Below are 21,317 nucleotides of genomic sequence, written 5' to 3' on the forward strand. Positions count from 1 at the left end.
CCTCCGGGTAAGTCTTCTTCCTCCAAATGAGCTTGGCAAACACCAGCAAGGGGTTTATATAGGACTTGGGCTGCTGTGATTGGTCCACAGTTATGCTAATTAGGGTTTGCAAAGGTACCAATGCTATTGGTCCAAAACCTGCAAACGCTATTGGTCAGTTCTTGTGTCCTGCCTTTCATTCATCTCGGCCCCACTTCCTTTTTCTCAATGAAGGTTGAGAAGTGGGAGGTTGAGGTCCCGGATGTCCGCGGTGCTGCGTGGGGCAGGCCACTGTGACAGGCCTCCCTACTGTTTCCTGGGTCTGACGGCTGCAGGGTGACAGGTGAGCTAGGCTTCGTCCCCCTTGGTGCTGGCTTGCCGTGCTTGTGTGGCAGCGTTCATGCTGCAGCAGGGCCTCCGTGCTCAGACCACCCAGGCCCGCCTCCACCACTCCATCACCACTGCCGCTCTCCTACCCTCGGCCTTGCACTGACACCTATGAAGACCAGCAGTGCAGATCCTCAGAGTCCACTGGTCTCCCAGCTGTTGACTTGGGGTGGGAGGGTCAGAGGTCTGCTGCTCTTCTATGCTGACCCCACCCACCCCCCATTGTCCCGCTGACCCAGATTCTCGCTCACATTGGCTTCCTGATGGAGGAGTCTGGGGACATTTCCAGCCTGCGGGTGCTGAAGGGCGAGCCTCTAGAGGAGATGGTGCAGTGGGCGGACATCCTGGCTGCTCTCTCCATCCTGGGCCACAGGCTGCGGGTCACCATGTCCCTGAAGGAGCTGCAGAGGTGAGTGCTGGGGACAGCCAATGCACTGTGATGGGGTGGGAAGGGACCCAGGAAATCATCACAGAAATCCCTGCTCCCCCACAGGTCCCATGGCCCACGGATCCTGGGAGGCTTCCTGGCTTTGGGTCGTACTGGCATCCCTAGGTCCCCACTGACCTGCTCCATCTGCCTCCTGCTTCCCCTTTGTGCTGACACTCAGTCACATTTGGGATACACCTAGGAAGTGTGTTTGCACAGTACAGTTCTAATGGTGTCCTGGTCTCCATCTCTGAGCCTATGTTGGGGGACAGTGTGTTTAGGGGCTGACAAAATTGGCTTGAGGGCCGGCCATGGTGGTGCAACCTGTAATCACAGTGGCTCCAGAGGCTGAGTCAGGAGGATTGGATCGTCAGTTCAAAGCCAGCCTCAGCAAAAGTGAGGCACTAAGCAACTCAGTGAGACACTGTCTCTAAATAAAATAGGGTTAGTGGTTTGGCCCAGTAGCCAAGTACCCCTGAGTTCAATACCTGGTACCCCCCTCCCAGAAAAGTTTGGCTTGAGAGATGGAGGCACTTCATGAAGATGGGGTCCCTGATGCTGCCACCATGATGGTTTGGGCACACCCTTGGGAGTTTCTCTTCGGGAATCAGATTCCTTCCTGGGCCTACTGTGGAGGCTGGGGCAATAGGACCTGAAGGGTCCTGGGGTGGATAGGTGATACCCACTCTTTCTCCTCTGTTGGCTCTTTAGGGTCCCACTTCTGACATTTGTCAGAGGTGAAGGTTCCTGGTGCTTGGGAGAGGGTGGAGCAAAGGGTTGTGAGTGTGGGAGAAAGGGTGGTGGGTGGAGATTGGGTGCACTGCATTGTACGGTGGAGAAATACACATGATTCCCCCCCCTTATCTTTTATATTTATCATGTGATATTTGGTACAAATGAAAGTATGTGGAAACTCTGTGATGATACCAGGAACAGGCTGACCTCCCACGGTGTGCCACCCACCATGAGGTGGAGAGGATCATGAGGCTGTTTCTCTGCCTCCCCCAGTGGAAACCCATGGCCTGAGTTTTGTGATCATACTTTGCTTTTTTTTTTTTTTTTCAAAATGAGTTTTTCCCATATGTGTGTGTCTGTGAACGATGTGTGGTGTGGTTTGGGTCTGGTTTTGGGCTTTGTGACAATGGTGACCATGGTGTCGACTGTCCCCACCTCCGAGACCTCCTCTCTCCTCCTTTGTGGCTTCAGACTTGTCCGTGCTGTACATGGCTGTCTTCCACTCATTTCCACTCTGTAGAATATTCTTCTGCATGAATGTGCCATCATTATTTATCAGTGTTTGCTATCTGCAAACACTTTTTTCTTGCTTTAAAAGTTGGTTTGAGAGCCAGGGCTATGGCTCATTGGTAGAGCACTTGCCTAGCATGTGTGTGGCACTGGGTTTTATCATCAGCACCACATAAATATAAATAAATAAAATAAAGGTATTGTGTTCATCTACATCTAGAAAACTTTTAAAAATTTGTTTGAGCCAGTCATAGGGGTCCACACATGTAATTGCAGCAACTCTGGAGGTTAAGGCAGGAGGATTGCATGTTCAAGGCCAACCTTGGCAACTTAGTGAGGCCCTGTCTCAAAAATAAAAAATAAAAAGGTCTGAGGATATGACTCGGTGGCTGAGCATCCTTGGGTTCAATCCCCAGTACCAAACTCAAAAAAAAAAGAAAAAAAAATTGGTTTGAACAGTGTGTGCTGTGGTGAACATTCAGGTCCATATCACTTGCGGTACCTGTGTAAGCATTTCTCAGGTCAGTTGAAGAACTCATCCCCAGGCTGGCAACTGCTTGAGTGCTGGTGCTGAACTCACAGTGTGTTTTAGTAGAACTGTTGAGGGACAAATCCTTCAACTGAATACAGCTGAGAGACACATCATTCTACTGATTCAGTTTCTCTGGGGCCTAGACTTAGATGCACAGTTTCTGGGGTTTAGGGAGTGTGCAAATCCAACTTTATAAGAATATGCAAAACTGGTTTCCACCATGACTTTGTCGACTGGCCGTCCTACCTGTTGGCCTCTCCCCAATACTTAGGGTGCCGACTTCCTGGGTGAACTGTACATGCATCACGATGTCCTGCCTGGCCTTGCTTTGCATTTCCTGACATCCATGAGCATCCTGTCCTAGGCTTGCTGTTGCTTCTTATTGGCCCATTCACGTTGTTCACTGGGTTCTTTTCCTTATTGAGTTGTAGGGTTCTTTATATATCAGATATAAATCCCGTGTGAGTTGTGTGTGTTAAAAATTCTAATTTGCATATATCTTTGTAATTTCCTTATGGTTTTTTTCCCCTCCAAGGAGAAGAGGTCCTTAATTTTAACATATTTGAAGTTATCACTCTTTATCTTCATGGGTAGGGATTTGGTGCTGGGTGGGATTCCATTCCTCCTTCTCTTTGGCTTTTGGATGGGATCTGTAGCTTTGCCCCAGGGTCTAAGTAAGGAAGGCCCCAGAATACTCCAGAGTCCTTTATGTGTGAATCCACTTTTCTGTATGAACCCATTGATGTATTCTCAGGTGGTTTTCTAGCAGGAATGAGGCTCCTCTCCAAGCCTGCCTTCCATCTTGGTGGCTTTTGTTTCTAGATGTCATTTTCTTCTGAAAGGCCCCCAGTTCTAGTTTGCAGTGCTGATGCTCTGTGGCACGGAGGAGACTGTGGATGGGGAGAGTGCCATCAGCAGTCTCAGGTCACTAGGGCCCTGGAGCTCCAGTCTAGGGCAAAAGCTCAGCCTCTGCAGTTCTTACCTACCAGGAACCCAAGTAGGACATCCCATGGAGCAGTAGTGCCAAATTCAGAGAGGAGGCTGGGTCTGCGGTGTGTTGAGGAAGCACTCAATGAACTAGTGGTCTGAAGGATTTTATCCCCGAGTCCTGAAATTCACCCGTTGGAGTTAAGGCACTTGTCTCTGGCAGGCTCAGTGAAGATGAACAAGTGAGGTGCTGGGTGGGGGCAGTGAGGTGTCAGGTTGGGCAGGCTCCCCCCAGGAAGTGAGTGCCCCCAGGCTAGTAGCCATGTAGGGTGCTGTCCCTGAGTGCCAGTGCTGAAACCAGACAGCTTCTGGATCTGGACTTGGGTTTTCGTGCTGTGGCATCTTATCGACAGGTCCTACTCTTCAGGTGACACCAGCCACTTCAGAGTGGAGGTGTGCATGCCTGCCTCCCACCAGCACCCACTGCCATGCCTGCACCACCCCCACTCCCCCAGGCAGAGAGCTCGGAGGGTGCTCCAATGCTGTCCTTGGAGCAGAGGCTGGTCAGGTGGCCAACTTTTGCCAAGAATGATAAGGAAGTATTTCCCTGTCCTGGAGGCTTCCTGCAGGAAGTCTGATGGTGTGGGGATGAGGAGGAGGCAGAGAAAAAGGGACCCGGGAACAGGGAAGCTGTTGCTGTGGCTAACCAGAGCCACCCTGCCTCAGGCACAGCAGCAGGCAAAATTCTTGTGGGTCATCAGAGACCCTAAGATGAAGAGGGAGTCCTGAGGGTGTCTGGAGCTCCTCGTGCCAGCCTCTGCCACAGCTTGGTGGGTAGGGAGTATCTATCAGGATCACTGCCCTAGCCCTTAGAGGAAGTGGTATTTGGCAAAGGCCCTCAGCCAATCCTCCTGTCTGATCTTGCAGGGTCTGGGCCAGAGAATGTGCTTTTGTTACTGCTCCCTGGAGGAGAGGATCATGCTCCTGATGGCCCAGCAAAACCCCCAGGTGATCGTCCTGCTGGAGAGAAGCAGGGAGCTCAAGAATCTTTGAGAGGCAGGGGCTTCTTGCTCTCAATCTTCATGCTCAATCTTTACCTTCCCAGAGCAGGCCAGCCATCTGGCTGCTATGTAGAACCTTGAATGGCTGTCATTGCCCATCCCAGGGCCCAGGCAGTTACCATGGGGTGACCACACTTGGGAGGCCCTGGTGAAGATGCATAGACTGAAAGATGCCTCTGCTGCTATCTCATCACAACTCATAATGCACCTGTGTGTAAACATGTATGCACACACGCACACCCACACACATGTCCCTACACACAGGGCACATGCTCAGGCAGCCTACATGCACACTCACTGCATGCATGTGCACATGCTTGCTCTCATGCATGCATACAGTACCCTGCGCACAACCCCATACACACATACACATTCACCATCCCCACAGTCCACAGAGAACCAGTGTCTTCTCTCTAAGCCTGTCTTCCTGACAGGTTTCTGCTGATCCGAACTCTCAGAGGCAGAGTCTCCAAGGAGTGGTCACCTCTCTGACTTACCCAAAGCTGTGGGATGCCCTGGCCTGTGTCCTCTGTGGGGCGTAAGTGTGAATGAGTAATCTTGCTCAGACAGGGCAGAGTGGTGCAAAGAGCTCAGCCCCCTTCCTGGATAGCCTTAGGAAGGTGCTTTCTGAATCTGTTAGCAGGTGCAATTGAGAAACAAGGAAAAATTGTTAAAAATAAGAACAGAGCCACCTTCCCCAGGGGAATTCCCCGGTTACATCTAAAGATCAACAGCCAGGCCTCTGAGCCTGGGCTGCAGCAGGACACCCTGAGGGGCTCCTCTCTTGGCCTCTATGGTTTAACAGATGGTGGGGTCAGTTTTTTAATGCCCTCCAGGTGATTACAGTGAGCACCGAGAGTCAAGAGTGGAAGAGCTGAAGGTGTCAGGGTGAGGGGATTGTGTGCAGGAAGTTGCCCTCTATAGGGACGTCCCACATACCCAGCCAGTGGGCAGGCAGGGGGCACTCAGCCAGGGCCCCATCCACCGGCTGCTGCCCAAGTTGAGGTCCCAATGCCAGGATCCACAGGGTCATTGGAGAGTGAACCCTTCCCTTCCTGGGTGCAGAGAATCAGCTGTGCTCATCAGTTTCATCTGCGTAATTTCAGGCATCATTAATCACACATGGCATGAGGAAAAAGGATGGGGCTCTTCATTCATGAGTGAAATTGGGTTTAGTAGAAAATTAGTTGGCTTAACTGGCAAATGATGAAAGCTGGAGAGGAGGATGTTTAAACAAGGAGACGAGAAGGGGATTCTGGGTTGTCCAGTGGGGGCCAGGCTGGGCACTGATCTCTAGCCTGGCACGTTTATTCATGGGAAGTACCCAGCAGGGTCCCCAGGGAATGGTAGTGGTGGGGACCCCATCTTGTTCCTCTGAACAGATGGACCAGTGGGAGCAGCTTTGGGGTTTGAATCTGGTCAGTTCCAGCTGTGACAGACTCCAACACATATGAGCTGGAGCAGAGCTGGCCCAGCTGCTGCTGGCTGGTTGGAGCTGAGCAGGACCAGACTGAAGTGGGCCACTCCAGCCAGCTGCTGGGAGGTGCTGCCTGTCTCAGGGGTGCTGTGGGGTCAGTGTGTCCCTGGAATTCATGTGTTGCAGACTTAGTCCCCAGAGTCGGACGCTGATGGCATTTGGAAGCCATCGGGTCAGTTTTCCTCTTGGTGGCCAAAATATCTGACATGAGCACTTTCAAGGGGAGAAAGTTTATTTTGGCTCATGGTTTCAGAGGTTTCAGTCCCTGGTTAGTGGGTGCCTTTGCTGGGGGCTGAGGTGAGATGGAACATCAAAGCAGATGAGTGTGGCAGAGGGGAGCTGCCCTAGGACAGAGGGTCAGGAGCAAGGGACCTGGACATGCCTCCAGTGACAACTTCCTCCAGCTACATCCCCTCCCAGTAATGCATTCAGCTGTCAATGGATTAATCCACCAAAATGATGAATTCACTGATGAGGTCAGAGTCCTCCTGGTCTAATCAGGGCCTAAGAGCCCCACCTCTGGGGACCATGCTCACCACCCAGCAGCTTAGGGGGAGGTGATTAGGATGGATTGGAACCTGTGGGAGGGGCCCAGGAGAATGGCTGTGTCAGAGGAAGAGAGGCCCCTTAGCACACTCGCTCTGTCCTGTCACATGACACCCCCCTCCCATCATGATGGAAGCCCCTTTCCTGGTGCCAAAGAGATGCCATCAGCATGCTCTTAAAATTCCAGTCTCCAGAACTGAGTTAGAGAAACCTCTCTTTTTTCTATGATCACCTGGTCTGTGGTAATCAGTTGTAGCAAAAGACAATGAACCAACAGGGATGGGGGCAGAAGAGAAAGCACTGAGTTTGGGGTCCATGGGGAAGACCTTGAGTCAGCTTCAAGCATGTGAGTTGCCAGTGACCCGTGGCAGCAGCTGGGTGCAGGGCCAGGGCTCAGGTGTGTGTGGAGTGCAGAGGGAAATTTGGAAGTTGAGCCTAAGTGTCAACAAGTGGCAGAGAGGCCAGACAGTAGAGCCTGGAAACCCGCACTCCCAGGCTGAGAGGCAGGGGCCAAGAGGAAAAGCAGAGGGTTGGGACATGGATGCCAGAGAAGAGGCTTCTTGGAAGGACTGTGTGGGCAGGTTTGCCTGATGCTTGTTAAAAGTCAATCAAGTAGCTTGGTGCAGTGGCACATGCCTGTGATCTGAGGGCCTCAGGAGGCTGAGGCAGGAGAATCACAAGTTCAAGGCCAGCCTCAGCAACTTAGTGAGTAGTGAGGTACTGAGCAACTCAGTGAGACCCTGTCTCCAGATAAAATAAAAAAATATATATAAAAAACAATGGCTGAGGGTGTGGCCCAGTGGTTGAGTAAGCACCCTGGGTTCACTCCCTGGTACAAAAAAAAGTCAAGCAATGACACTGGAAAGCATCCAAGGAATCTGGCCACAAGGAAATCATTGTCAACCCCAGAAAGAGCTGAGTGATTGAGTCGTGGGCTCTGGATCCAGGTGCCCATGGGATGGGCCCCCACACTCCTGTAGAGGATGGCCACCAGCAGGGGCCACCTCAGCCCCTAGGGATGGGGTCTGGAGCTCCAGCAGGGTAGGGAGGAGACTCCTGGAGTGATGTCCAGGGCCAGTGGGAGCCCCAGGAGGGTCAGAGCCCTGGGGAGATGCGCCCAGTTCCCACTGTAGAGAGAGCTCTCTGGAAGAGGCAGGAGGCCTGCAGGAGGCAGACAGGGGACACTATCTCAAGATGCTGGCTTGAGGGAGGTGGGGGCAGTGCTCAGAGAGGCTTCGCAGGGTGAGGTGTCCAGGGGGAAGAGCCGAAGCCTCCAAGCAGTAGTGGCCCAAGGAGCCGTCACTCACGCACAGGGTCCCCCTTGGTCCAGAGCCCTGTGAGATACACCCATTTTGTTTGTCTTTTGCCAGTAGAAAAAATGAGACTCCTAGAGGCCTGTGGCTGTCTGGGTTAGTGGCAAAGCCAGGAATGGAGCTGTGTCTCTGCTGGTGGCCCAGGACTCGAAATGCCTAGGTGTTGCTGGGGTCCATCTAGTGGGCCTGGGGGATGGGAGAGCTCTGCAGGTAGCAGTGTGGAATCTGACTGCCTGGGTTCCCAACCCAGCCGCACTTCTTCCAGGCTGTGCAATCTTGGGTAAATTGCTAAACCTCTCTGTTTCCTGCTCTGTAAAGGGGCATAAAACATGAATGGGTCTGATCTCTAGGGTGGTTGCTGAGATGAACTGCGTTGATAGATGGCATCAAGAGCAGGTGGGATGCAGCCACAGGGGTGGAGGGGATGATGCCTTGAGATGTGGACAGCAGCACAGACTCTCCCAGTGATTTGCTCCCACTCATCTGTCCTCAGGGGCCCTGGGACCTGAGGCTGGGGTCAGGGGTGTGGTGGGTGAGAGTCAACAAGAGGAAGCCCAGGAACAAGGACACACACTGCCTAAAATCCATCAGAAATGTGGGAAAGAGCATGGAGCCCTGGTGCAGGGGCCACTCCCAGGCCCTCCTGTCTTTCCCCACTGGACTTGATTCCCCAGGCAGGAAGGGGCAGGGAATCAGCCTTGGCCGTCCCTCTGTGGCTCTTGGTTGGGTGGGGGAGTGAGGAGGAAGGGACAGGGATGTGCCCTGGGCTAGCTGGAGCCCTGGGACAAGAGCCAGCAGTTTTATGGGAGGAACTTTGGGGTAAGAAGCCAAAGCCCCGCAGGAGGAAAACAGCGGAGATGTCCTCAGGGGGGTGCAGGGCTCACCACCCAATATTTCACCATGTCTCTGGAGAGGGGGAAGCCACTTCCTGGGGTTTGAACTCTTTCTGCTTTGCTTTCTGGGCATTTCAATGAGAAAGCTTCCGAGGCATGGCTGCCCTGGAAGCCCTGGCTTGCTTTGAGGCTTCTGGTGGGGTCCTTAGAAAGGGGCTGTGTGAGGAAGGGAGGGGTTGGCGTGCAGGCCACGTTCCCATTCCTCTGTCCACCTTAGCAGTAGGCCTCTGTCTGGGTGGGGCGCACTGGCTGGTGTGGCACCTTGGGAAGCCCCTCCCATTTGCCCCCTTCCCCATGCCTGGATCTTCCCCCAGGTCTTTCTGTCACAGTCCTGTCAAGACAGTGTGCTCAGGGCACAGTCGGCTTCTGCAGACAGCACCGAGCCTCTGAGGCTGGTCCTTTTCCATCTGGTCTGAGCCAGGAAGCCAGAGATGTAGCCCAGGGAACCATCAGTGGTGGCCTTTTTCCATTAGGGAATCATGTCCTTGTCAATGTGGGTCTCCTCCCTGGTCTAAGGCCACCACCATGTGGACCCCTGAAGGGGAGCCTCCAGGACCTCTTCCAGCAGCAGCAGCTGAACCAGATCCAAGAGGAGGGAGCTGGGCATCCCCCGGAGGCAGAGGCGGGGCACATCCAGGCCAGGAGGTGATCCCTGCCCAACGTAGCTGTGGAGAGAGGAAGAGGAGGCCTCACCTGCAGCTCCCTCCTGGGGAGGCCTTCCTGACTGCTCCCTGCTCCTCCCTGCCTGCTCACAGGGCAGTCTCTTCAAGTCTCAGTGTGTGCACCCCAGGCCATGCTCCTCCCATGGCTCCTGTGCTCCCAGGGCAGGGGGGTCATCCTGGATGTCTCTGTGGGCCTCAGGGCCCAGCACCCAGGATGCATTCAGGAAGGGTTTGCTAAGCAGGATTAATAGAGGGACCCAACAGGGAGGAGGGTCTCTGGAGTAGGCCCTGTTCTGAGGCCCTGGGCTGCTTTCTCTGGCCTAGTGGTAGGGGAAGGGAGAGAGGGTCCCCTGCAGCACGTGACCTGCTCCCTGGCTCTGGGGTCCAGCACATGCCTATAGAACGTGTGACCCAGACTGTGATCTAATGGCCACGGGAAGAAACCAGGGTGAGGAGTCAGGCTCTGGGGTTCCCAGGGGCTCCTGGAGGAGATGCCACTTTATGGGTGGGGAGTGGGGCAGAGGAACTTAAATGGGCAGCTGTTCCATTTGGGTCTTGGAGCCCTTCTTCAGTGAGGTGACCGAGCAGGTTGTGATCATACAAGAAGCCCTGGGGCTGCAGCCACACCCAGCAGGTGGGTGAGATGAGGTGGCCTCTAGGTGCTAGCAGAGGAACCTGCCCAGTCTGGTGAAGCTTCAGCCTCTGGGTCACCAGGGGCAGCCCTGTCCCAGAAGAAAACCAGTGTCTGAGTGACCTGGCAGGCGAGGGGCAGCCCAGGGGACTCTGAGTCTGTTCTGTGCCTGCAGAAGCTATTTGCCTTGGAGCACCAGGAGCCCAGCCAGCAGAGTAGGACTACACAGTAGGAGGCAGGAGGCTTGGGACACTTGGCTCCAGACAAACAGTGTAGGTGTGCTAGTCCATAGCCAGTGCTTTGTGAATTAAAGTCTCCCTCTCTGGGCAGTCCCAGCCCTGCGGGAGGAGCAGGTGGCCCTGGCCAGGTACACAGTTTGTCAAGCCAGCCTGGACTAGATCTCAGTGTCCCTTGGCCCTGGCTGGACTCCCTTGTGCTGTGAGAAACCTGTACACAGGCATCCTATTCAATTCCTGTCCAAGAGTCTACACTAACCCCATGGCCCTTTATAGCCTCTCTCCTTTCTCATCCTGGGCTAGGAATGGGGTGGGTGAGCTGGAGGCCCCTCCAGGCCCAGAGCTGATTGGGAAGGTGAGTTTCTTGAAGCCCAGACTCTCAAGGGCTCTTCTCTCAGTAACTGAGGGGTGCCACCAGGTGGGGGGAACTGCCTGCTCACCATGCCCCTGCCTTTCGACCTCCTCTACACTGACTACCAAGGCCTGTGCAGATGAAGCAGCACCTGGGACTCTCCTTCAAGAAGTAAGGTGAGAGGGCTGGTGGTGGCAGTGGGGGCCGGGTGGCTGTGGACCCAGGCAGAAAGCTGCTCCCCTCACCCTGCAGGGCTGCCCTGCCTCTGTCCTTCCCTGTCCCAAAGCTCCCATCTCACAAGAGCTCTGCCCCCTCACGAGGATGATCACCAAACCTTGGAGAGTGGGGAGTCCTCCATGGCCTCCGGGGCTGCATGGGGCTGGGGTGGGGTCACCTGGATGGAGGGACAGAGGAACTGCAGTGGGCTGGGCAGGGCAGAAAGGAAATGGACGTCCCAGTGGGGGCTTGGCTCTGCCCTGCCAGGTGGGGACAGTACCCCACACTCCCCCCACTCTGCACCCCCTGGGTCTGGAGGAAGGCCAGTGCCATCGCTCCCTGTCTTCCTGCAGCCAGCGGGGTGCGAGTTTAATGTAGCACAGAGAGCCCTGCTATTTATTACGTTTGCTCCAGTCCCACTGACTATCCCACATGATTTCATTAGGGGGAAAAAGTGACAGGCAGCGTTCTTGCTTTTATTATTAATGTGCATTCACTGGCACTCGGCACCCTCCTCCTGCCCCTCCTCCCGCCCGGGCCCTGCTCTGGGCAACAGTGCCAACCTCAGCACTGGGCACCTGACTCTGGTTTATGGGAAGGATGGGGTCGGGGATAGCGTCCTGTGAGGTGGCTGTTCTGCTTTACCTCAGGGCTCACTTGCGGGCAGGTGGATATAGGGATGCTCTGGGGCCTCGGAACCTGGGGTGCAGATCCATAGAGGTGAGGCCCCTGGACTCGGAGCCTCTGTCCCTGAGTGGCAGAGGGAGGACAGGCCTCCCACCATCATGCCCTGCCCAAGTAGTCCACCTGGCAGAGGAGGCATGGGGGCATGGACTCCGCCAACACAGTCCCCCCAGGACCCTCACCCAGGTGGGCCCCTGGGGAGAGCAGGGAGGGACCCCACTCCAAGCAGCTGCTCCTGGGCAGCAGGGAGAACAGCTTCTGAACACTAACTGGGGACCTGGGGGTTGGGTTGTTGTGATCCCACTTGACTGGGAGGTGACACAGAGAGGTCAAGGCACTTGCTGAGGTCACACAGGGAGAGTGTTGGAGGCCAAGCTCTGCCACACAAGGCACTACCCTGACCCAGCCACTGACCAGTTACAGGGCTCCTGGCTGAGGCAGCCCCAGCCCAGGACACAGTAGCATGACCCCTGCTCCTGATCCCTGGGGGGCAGGTGCTGATTCCGGGTCATCGACACCTTTGGAACCGAGCCAGCATACAACCACGAGGAGTATGCCACGCTGCTCGGCTGCCACACCAACTGGGGCTACTGGAACCTCAACCCCAAGCAGTTCATGACCATGTTCTGTGAGTGCTGGGGTGGGGGGTGGAGCTCGAGGTGGGGGAGGCCGCCCTCTTCCTCCCTGTCTCTCCTCCTGGGCACAGTGGGATGCAGAGAGGAGCCTCCCTGAGGGCAGGGACCAGGGAAGGGGTGGCCTGTGGGAGACCTGCCCAAGGCCAGGAGGACACTGAGCACACAGTACAGAGTGAGGGGTTTGGTGGCCTTCCAGGGACACTTGCAGGGACAACTGTGATGGGTGGCGAAGCAGCAGGCCAGCTTTTCCAAGCCGAGGGTGTCACCAGAGTCCTGGGCCAGACTGAAAGGTCATGGTGCAGAGAGGAGAGGAGCTTTAACCACTGAGGCTGTGCTGGGAGGGCAGAGTGAGGCCCGCCTCTCAGCCCTGTCTTGGGTCACTGACTTGGGCTTTGGGTTTAAATAGATGAAGGGAGGGGGCGGGGTGAGAGGGCTGCGTAAGGAAGCAGTCTTGGTTCACCTGCAGCCTCTTGATCTCTCTGCTGGTCCTGTGTGGAGGTGGCTCTGAGGAGTCCCCAGTGCCTCCAGGGGGCAGTCTCATCATGGGTGACCTGCCTGCAAGGCCCTGCTGTTCCTGGCAGGTCAATGACTGGAGACAGGTGTGCCTGGCAGTCAGTGGCCCTGTGAATCTCAAAGACATCTTAGGTACTTTCTCTTGGTGGGGACGAGATAGGGTAGGTCTGTCCTGCAGAACTAGCTGTTAGATGAACCCTGTTTAAATGAACAGCAGGCCGCATGCAGAGCTGAGCAGGGCGGGGCCTGCCAGAGCTGAGTGTTCTGCTTTGAATGGGACTCTAGAATACACGCACACACTGCCCTGTGAGATGCCGTGTACTGAAAATAACCTAACCTTCCCTGACAGCTGGGGTGGGTTCTGCCTCCCTGGTGCATGCCCCGCCCTTGGAGGATGCTGAGGTGTGCAGAGCTCCTGCTGTTCAGTGTGGGCCCTGCTGGGAATCTGTCTACTGTCACCTTTAACTGTGACTGTCCTCACTCTGCCCTCCAACAGCATCTAACTTGTGGCTCTTTGAGAGCTCTGGGCGGGAAAGCCAGATAGGCAACCTTGTTAGGACTGGGTCTAAATTAAGAGCAAAGTCCTGAGGGGCTGGCGAGTGAAGGTATGGTCTCTCTTTAGCCCGTCAGATCTGGAGTCTCCTTGGGAGCTTAACTGCTCTTTCGCCAGGTTCTAGGCTGTCTCAGGGGATGGTGGATGGAGGGAAGGGTGGGTGGATGGAGGGATGAAGTGATGGGTGAGTGGGGGTGATCTGAGCTCCTGAGAGCTCTGCAGCTCCTCAGAGGTACTTGGGGTCTTTAGAGGGTTAGAGGAGGCCAAGCAGATCCACCTGGATTCATTTAATGTGTGGTCCCGTTGGCTTCCTTTGGAAGAAAAATTGCATGGCTAAAAATAAACCAGAAGCCTCTGGTTTAGTCCAGGCTCTGTGCTCACTGATGAAAAATCGAGGACCAGAGAGGAGAGGGGCCTTGCCCATGGCTGCACAGCTGGCTGGAGGTCACCCCGAGGCAGGGCGTCTGCTGTGCTGGCACTGCTGAGGACCTGGGATGAGGCTCCACCTCCTCTCCCTCCTCCTCCAGGGGAAGGAGAAGTTCCTGGGCATCCTGAACAAGTACATGGAGATCCATGGCACCGTGTACTACGAGAGCCAGAGGCCGCCCGAGGTCCCTGCCTTCATGAAGAACCATGGCCCCTTGCTGCAACCTGAATTCCAGCAGCTGCTGTGCAAGACCAAAGTGATTACCCCAGCACACTGTCCTTGCCCGCCTGGCCACAGGCACTGAGGGGCCACCCAACACACCTGCCAGGGCAGCCACCACCATGTGTGACCCCTTCCACATGTGGACATGCCCCAGCGTGCTCTGGTGCCTGAGCCCTGTGTTCAGTCCTCCAGGGGACTGGCCAACATGGGATGTCCAGCAGGCAGGGGAGAGCCTACAGGGTCAGGGGCCTGGGCAGGGCCACGGCCTGGTTAGGGGAACAGGAGCCAGACAGACCTTTCGGAGCCTCTGAGCAGGTGGTAGGCTGGCTGAGAGGCCCTGGCTGCTGTCCCATGGGGTCATTCATCCTGCATGGCTGCTTCTGCAAGTCGCACAAGGAAGGATATCTCTGCAGTGGACAACCTGAACAACCTCACACAACAGCCCTGGATTCAGTACCATTTATGAAGCACCTTCCAGGAGCCAGCCCTGCATGCATGGCTGGCACGGTTAGGTGCTGAATTAGTGTTTTAGGATGAGTGAGTGGAGGTCCTTTGAGGCCGGCTGTGGATGCGGGTCTGCAGCCTGTTGGACTTGGGATCCTTGCTTTGTCCTTGCCCCTCCAGAATCGTAGACAGCAAGACCAGGCCATCCACAGTGCCCCACCCAGCCCTGCACCAAGGAATGTGAGCCGGCTGCCCCACCCCACCCCTGCCTGGCTGTGGGGCTCCCCGCTCAGCCCCCTCAGCTCTTCAAAGGCTTTGGCTTCCCCCATGAGGGCCTGGCCCCTCTGGAGACCATCGCCCATGGCTGATTCTTCCTGCAGTCCCACTTCACCTTCTCCCCAGCTCCCTCAACCATGAGTTCTTCCCAGGCAAGTCCACCTCCAGGGAGGTGAGTGGGCAACCCAGCTGGCCCAGGAGGGCATGGCAGGGGACCCTGTGGTTCCTGGGGGGAGGTGGAGGAGTTGGGCAATGGGATAAAAGGGACAAACAGGGGCACAGGGAGAGCCACCACCTGCCGGCCCCAGCCAGGTGTTCTCCTGCACCCCTACGCAGAGAACTTCATCTGCAAGCCCCACTTATGGACTGTGGATGACAACAACTCGGAGGAGTCTGAAGCCGCCATCAAGGCCATCATGGAGACCCAGGTGAGACGGCCACCGCTCACACTGTGGGCCTCATTATAATTAGAAAAAGTACCCAGACTTGGCCTGGGCTGGCAGAGGAGTCCACCTCCCTCCCAGTCAAACATACCCCTGCGTCCAGTCATGTGGACTGGAGAGTGGAGCAGGGGCCCTCACTCACCAACCCAGTGCATAGGTTTTAGGGAGCGTACCCTGGTGCAGTGAACAACCTGCACAACCTTACCAGGTAGCCATGGTTTCAGAGTCACTTATTGAGCACATTGAAGGGCCAGGCCCTGTGAGCACTCCTGACACAAATTGGATGCCGAGTCAACATCTTCCGGATGAAAGCATGGAGGTTTTCAGACCCTGCTTTAGGTGTGGGTCTGTGACCTTTTAGCAGCCTATCTAGAGCGATGATGTGCATACAGATCTTCCGGGGATCTTCCTGACAAGGTCAGCTTTCCATTCCTGATGGAAACACCCAGGTCCTTCCTTCCTGGTCTGGAGATGAATGTTTCTAGAGGAAGTGCCCAGCGGCAAGTCGCCAGGTCCTGAGGTGCACCTGTCTTCAGCTCTAACAGGTGAAGCTGGAATCTGGCAAGGAGGCGCACTCTGCCCCTCTGTCCAGTGGGGAGATCCGCTCACCTCCTGGGAATCAGCTGAGGCTTAAACTTAAGTCTCAGACTGAGTCTGGGCTCCTCTGGGGCCACCCTGAGGTGGGGCCTCAGCACAGGTGGCTTCTCCGGGAGGTGGTCCCAGGAAGGGGACAGGTGTGCCTGGAGCTCCTCACCATGGGGCCTCTGAGTGGGGGCTTCTGTCACATCTCAGAAAGGCAGGAACCTGGGGTGGTTCTCCTCCAGATCCCACCCTCCCATGGCTGCGGGCTGCCCACTCCTGTGGCTTCTGGCTTGTCTCTTGCACAGGCTCAGTGGGCCAGAGACAGCCCTGAGTTGGAGCATCTGGGGTGGAGAGGCCACAGGGGCACTGCCCACATCTGCCACAGGGGCCACTCTCCGTGTTTGACCATGGCCCTTGCAGATTTTAAGGGAGGCAGGAATGTGGCCTTGGGGCCATGCCCCAGTAGAGGGCTGGACAACTGATTATTGCAGGTTGATAGGTTTAAATGGGCCCAAGCACCAGACTAAGGCAGTAGCCTTGTGAAGGGGACTCAGTGCTAAGGACAGGCCTGGGGCGGGGGCTTGGTGTGGGTTTACTGATTCACTTCATGCTGGAAACAACCCCGTTGCACCTTCTCCCCTGCCCTGCTGGCCGCCTCTTGCACACGGATAGGGGCAGGATGAGGACTCTTCCCCATCCCCTGAGGTCTGGCCTGACCTCCAAGGCCCATCAAGCATAATGGGCCTGTGGGTGGTGCGTCTCCTCCCCAGATGGAAGGCTGGGTGCAGGGGAGGGGCTGAGCCTGGGAATGAATGTGCCCAGACCATCCTGCATGCTTCTGCTGGGACACACGGGAACTGGGGAGGTGTCTGCTCTCGGAGGGCTGAGGGGGGCTTCCTTTTCCTTGTTCTTTCCTTTGATTTGTTTTACATGAACATCTGTTTAATTTTGCTATTGAGTTAATTAAAAAACAGCAATAACCAGGCCGAGGATGTAGCTCAGTGGTAAAGAACTTGCCTAGCTTTCAGGAGGCCCTGGGTCTGATCCCCAGCACCACAAAATAAAAGAGAGGGAGAGGGAGAGAGAGAGTGAGCTGTGACAAAGGACAAAGGATCCAGGAACCAAGGAATCCACATCTGCGGCAGGCCCCTAGGGACCTGGCCCTGCCCGTCTGCTGGCAGCCTCCTCCATCAGGCCCTGCCACCCGCTTTCCTGACAGTTCAACTCCTGGTAGCCCAGAGGGGCTCACACGCTCCTGTGCCCACGGATCACTGGGGAGGGGCTTGCATGTAGACCTGGCCACCCTGGGGCTCTTGCCTCACAGGACCAGGTGTGGCCTGGGAGTCGGGATTTTTAACAAGCGCCTGGTGACGCTGAGAGTCTGCTCTAGAATAGTGATTTTGAAGCAACTGGCTGGGAGTGGACTGCGGCTTCTGCAGGTCCTGTGGCCTCCAGGGAAGGGGAGGGGAGGCTGGAGGGGCCCAGAAGGCACAGAGCCCCAAGGGCCAGCCCCTAGCCCACTCGTGCCAGGGCAGATTCTGTGCCCCTGGGCTGCAGCAGATGGGCCTGTGCCGCATCTCCATCGAGTCCAGATAGAGGCCGTGGGGTGAGAGATGGCAGTGCTGCCATAGCCCCCTGCCCCTCTCGAGATCACCCTCTAGGTGGCACTGCAGGCCCAGCACCTGTCACCCACAGAGACTGATGCCAGGCCTGCAGTTAGACCTAATGGGGGTGTTTGCAGGCAGGCTGCTGCCCTGCGGGAAATCATGGCAGGCAGGTGGCTGGAGGGCTCCCTGCATGCAGGGCCTTTGACTCACCCCATGATGAGCACTTCAGACGCAGAGGGGAATAACTCAGGCACCGCAGTCGCTGCTGGAGCAGGGAGCAACATTTGGAGGGCAAAGGCTCTTCTCTGGAGCTTTTTCCTTATATCCTGGGTTTGTCCCTGCCAGGGGCCCGGCAGCCTGCCAGGCAGTGCTCAGAGGCTGTCTGGACTCTGCCCTGTGTGTCAGGGCAGCAGCTGGCCTCAAGGCCCTGAAGAGGGTTGGGGAGGAGCGCAGGGTGGGACAGGCCTGCAGAGAGTCTGGGACAGAGGGATGCTGGGGTTTCCTGGGAATCTGGAACAGCCTGGGGACTGAGAATACACACAGCACCTGGTGTCCAGTACTGGGACAAGATCAGGCTGGTGGCCTTTGTCCCTAGAGTCAGAGGCGGCAGGGACCAGCTTCAAGGGGAGCAGTGGGGGCTGTCTCCCTGTGACCCTTGAGTGTTGGGAGTGTCACCTGGCCAGAGGGCCCAGAATGGGCCTCCAGCCCTAAGAGGCAAGCTCTGCGGGGGCCCCACACAGCTCTGCTGAACATCCTGAGGTCACCTTGTGAGGAAGAAGGGGTGTGGGCTTGGGCAGGACTGTTTGGTTTCACCACCAGGGCTAAGGATCTCATCCCTGGGGCAGGAAGATGGCGTCACTGGGGACTGGACAGGGCCAGGCAGGATGCCCACATTGTGTGGGGCTTGGGGAGGCCAATGGCTACAGCCACTCTCCTCTGACGCTAGGTCAGCCCCACCTCTGGGCACTGCTGTCTGCCACCCGTGGGCTCCTCCAAGGTGGCTCTGTGCTGGGCCTGTGGGTGAAGCCCATTAAGGGGTTGGGGAGGGACATCTTGTTCCTTGGAAACCTTCGCCTCTTGTACCCCAGCCACTCCACCTACCTTCCCCAGTGCAGGCTGCTTGCTGCATGACCCTGAGACCATTAGGCTGCATATGTCCTCCTGTGTGCTGCGCTTGTTACCATGTGAGGCCTGGGCTGATGCTTTCCTGATGCCACCCAGTCACATCCTGCTGGGAACGTGCTGTGTCCCTCCATGTGAAGGTCCATGTCTTGGGGAGGGTACAGTCGAGGTTTTCCATCCCATAACCATTTCCTGAGTGCCCACTGCATGCCAGGCACAGTATTAGACTGGGGGACAAGCTGCAGTCCCTGCCCTTGAGGGGCCGTGGGCTCCTGAGAGAGATGGAAGCATGGACAGGAAGCCATGGCAGGGGCACTTGTCCCAGTGGGAGGAAGTCTGGGGTGCTGAGGACTCCAAGGAACCTGGTCCTGTACTAGGAGGGCATGGGCACAGGATGCTCTGGAGTGGGTGACGTCCCAGAGAAGCTGTGCTGAGGGATTGGACCCCAGAGCCCAGGAGGGTTGGAGCGCTGGGCTCTGGGCAGGAGGAAGCTTGCATGGCTGGGGTGGGGTGCAGGGAAGGGGAACTGAGGCTGGGACACAGGGAAGGTCCAGGGCTGAGCCTGAGTCCTCAGGGCTCCTGGAGAGTGTAGGGACCTCACCTAAGAGGGCCAGCTGGATGGGGTGGTTGTCACATCCCACCCCATGCCCAGCAGGGGTCCTGTAACCAGGCCTCCCCACCACACCATCCCTCAGGTGGAGCCCTACCTGCCCTACGAGTACACCTGTGGGGGCAGCTGGAGCAGTCCCACACCTACATCCAGCACCAGGTAGGCAGCCCTCTGTCCTCGGCCCCTGGACCTGGGGTCCCACCCCATGCCCACCAGGCAACAGCCTGCACTGTGCAGGCAGCAGACACCTCCTGCTGTGAGCCCCGCAGGTCCCCTGACTGCCAAGCCTCCGTCCCTTCCCTGCCAAGTACCTGGAGGCACCTGAGATTCCGTGGGGTGGGGCTACTATGAGGAATAATTGAAATGTGCATGTAAGGCTGCCTGGTATTCAGCAATTGCCGAACAGTGGTTCCCACTGAAGCTGCATTCCTGGGTCCTCAGGCACCGCCCAGGGCCGCCCGCACCCCACCCTGCCTACCTGACACCCCTCTCCTCCTGCAGGACTTCTGTGCAGCTCCCAGTCCAGCCTCCCCAGGGACCAGCACCTCACAGAGCCCCTTCATCCTGTTGCCCAACACCACCAACCTGAAGTGGGCCCAGAATGCCAGCAGTGTCCCCGGGGCTTGGCCCCCACCACACTCGCTGTGGGCCTGGCTGGCCACCACTGGGAAGGCCTTTAAGGACGCCTGCCTGAACCATGGGCTGGTCTGCAAGCCCTCCTTCTTCCTCTTCTTCATGAGCCAGGAGGCCTTTCTCCAGTAAGTGCACCCCCTCCCTCCTGAGAGTTTCCAACCAGTCAGGAAGGATCCAGAAGGGACCTTCCAGGTGGGCGTCTGCATCATGCAGCTATACACATGGCAGGACTCAGCTGCTACCAGGGATGCTGCCTCCCAGTCCTACCCTGCTCACTTTGCCCCTCAGGGGCCCTGCCCCAGTCTGGATGGGCACCTTCTCCATAAAGCTGCTGCGCATCCCTCCAGGCAGGACCCTGGCCCCTCTTCTCCAAACTCCCAGACAGAGGTGGATAAGGAGCTGTAACCACCTCTTACCGAGTCTGGGGTCAGGGGTTGCTGGGGAGAGGGGTGGGCAGTGCCAGGCTAGGGACAGCCCACCTCACCCACCTCAGGGGGTGACCAACACTGGTGGCGCCCATGCAGGCTGCAGGTGCCCTGTGACAGCACCAAGCAGGAGATGCACCACCTGTACCTGGCGCTGGCCCAGCCCAGCAAGGAGTGCTACCTGCAGAAGGAGCACCTGCTCTGCAGCTGTGCTGGCTCCAGCACCAAGTACCAGTGGCTATGCCCCTGTCCTGACTTCTTCAAGGGCCAGGGGGCCCTGTTCCAGGGCTGCCTGTGAGGCGGAGGGTGCCCCAGGCCGGCACCTCCCCATGCAGAGAAAGCACCAGCAGACCCCAGCTCAAGATGCACATGTGCGTGACTCCCTAGCAGGAGCTTCCTTCCCAGGCCCAGGAACCAGCAGAGGAGCACCAAGCACCGTCCAGAGGAGGGCAGCACAGGCAAGCCGCAGGCACTCATTCTGGGGTGGCTTGTTCTCACCCTGGGATTCCGGGCCGAGTAGATATTTGGTTGGTCAGAGTCCCAGGGGCCTAGGAGCAGGTGGACCAAGGCCCCCTGCTTTGTGCCAGGTGAGATCTGGACCAGTTGGAAAAAGAGCCCTGGCCACTGCAAGGCTCTGACTTGGCCTGTTTTACAAGACGTGGGCAGCAGGGTCCATGCTGCCCCATGGTCCCCTGAAGGAGCCCAGGAGTGGACAGCAGGCTTGGCCCATGCTTGAGCTGGGAGAGACCTATCAGGACCTCTTCCTGTGAGCACAATGGAGCATGCAGGGCCAGCCATGTCCCTCTCGGGTCATTTAGGGGGTGGATGGAGAGGAGGATTGTGGGAGGCCAGGCTGAGGGGCCCTGTCTCCACTCGGCCCCATCCCTCCCCACCCCTCCCTCCTCTCGATTTCCCCTCCCTCTCCACTTGGAATGCAGGACCACCCAGAGCCTGGCTGGCTTGTCCCCCTCTCCTGCTTGTTCCAGATCTCCTCCCCTTGAGCTGAAACCTGGTGGCCTGTAGTTCCAGGCCACCTGTAGTTCCAGGTGGATTCACTGCCACAGCCTCAGTCCCCGCCCAGCCACCAAAGGGCACTACCCAGCTGTCCTGGGAGTGTCCTCTGGGCCCAGGCACCTCACAGGCACTGGCTCCCCCAGCCTCAGGGCTTGGTGTGGGCTTCCCCACCACCCCAGAGCCCACCCAACCTTTTCCCAGCACCCAGGCCCACAGCTCCCAGTGGCCCCCTCCCTGTCCATG

At 57.0% G+C, this 21,317-nt stretch overlaps 1 pseudogene across 1 annotated transcript; it reads left to right on the forward strand.

Annotated features, from left to right (window-relative positions):
* Positions 1–241: 241 nt before the first annotated feature.
* LOC306652250 (alpha-1,6-mannosylglycoprotein 6-beta-N-acetylglucosaminyltransferase B-like) lies at positions 242–20,775 on the forward strand (annotated as a pseudogene). The gene is made up of 11 exons: positions 242–250; positions 606–775; positions 10,715–10,839; positions 12,063–12,196; positions 13,213–13,268; positions 13,797–13,952; positions 14,665–14,810; positions 14,951–15,066; positions 19,088–19,161; positions 19,504–19,760; positions 20,160–20,775. The product of its transcript is annotated as an alpha-1,6-mannosylglycoprotein 6-beta-N-acetylglucosaminyltransferase B-like (transcript).
* The last annotated feature ends 542 nt before the right edge of the window (positions 20,776–21,317 follow it).

This window comes from Sciurus vulgaris (assembly GCF_902686455.1).
Source record: "Sciurus vulgaris genome assembly, contig: HiC_scaffold_155_arrow_ctg1, whole genome shotgun sequence".
NCBI lineage: Eukaryota > Metazoa > Chordata > Mammalia > Rodentia > Sciuridae > Sciurus > Sciurus vulgaris.